A 1,164-nucleotide genomic window follows, 5' to 3' on the forward strand; every position below is an offset into this window, starting at 1 on the left:
GGGGGGTGGGGGGGGGAAGCAGTTGTATTCTGTATTACAATAAGCATTCCATTGAGGAAACTAAGTATTTAAATAAGTATGTAAATAAAACATTTGCATGCTAACATTCCTGTTCTTTTTCATTGATGTGTTTACATAAGGTAAGCATAGCTCAAGTAGTATCTAACTGGAGTGTCATCTATATTTGATTTTAGTAAAGTAGGGTGTCATAATATCTTGTAACTCAAGAAATTGACACAGGTTTACCTCCTAGGAGTGCCTGGACTTTTCTATATGACAACATAGACAGCATTAATCAAGTTGAAAAGCAAGTTTTTCTGCACAGCAACTTTGCTTTGGAATGTGACATTTAAAAATATATTTTATTGATTTCAGAGAGGAAGGAAGAGGGAGAGAGAGAGATTAATATCAATGAGGAGATAGAGTCATTGATTGACTGCCTCCTGCACGCCCCCTAGTGGGGATCAAGCCTGCAGTGTAGGCATGTGCCCTTGACCAGAATTGAACCTGGGACTTTTCGGTCCATAGGCCTGAGCCAAACCAGCTAGGGCTGGAATGTGACATTTTTGTAAGTTCCACATATTCCCTTAAAAGAATGAAACATCCATCATTTAGGCTAAAGGTTTTATTGTCCATAATATTCCTTGGTAATGTCAAAAACCTTTATGCCTTTTCTTGAGTGGTGCTAAAACAACGAACCTAAATTCAGAAATCGAGCCTCTTCCTCACAGGCTTAAGCTCATGTTGCATTATTTCTTCATTAGGCATTTTTTTGAAGAGTAATGTTGAATAATGGTTATAGATGAGATAGTGCTTTTTTGAACAAGTGTAATAGAACTTACAAATCTAAATTAAATCTTGTCTGTTGACAAATATTTAAAATTTCTTTTTATTGAATTTATTGGGGTGATGTTGGTTAACAAAATCATGTAGGTTTCAGGTGTACAATTCTATAATACAACATCTGTATATTGTATTGTGTGTTCACCACCCCAAGCCAAGTCTCCTTCCATCACCATTTATCACTCCTATACCCTCCTAACTCTCCCCAACCCCAGGCCCATCTGATAATCACCAGGCTTCTCTCTGTGAGTTGTGTGTGTGTGTATGTGTGTGTTTTTGCTTAATCCCTCACCTTTCTCTCCCAGCCCCCCAGTCTCTCCC

The sequence above is a fragment of the Myotis daubentonii genome, chromosome 3 (assembly GCF_963259705.1).
Source record: "Myotis daubentonii chromosome 3, mMyoDau2.1, whole genome shotgun sequence".
In the NCBI taxonomy this organism is placed as follows: Eukaryota; Metazoa; Chordata; class Mammalia; order Chiroptera; family Vespertilionidae; genus Myotis; species Myotis daubentonii.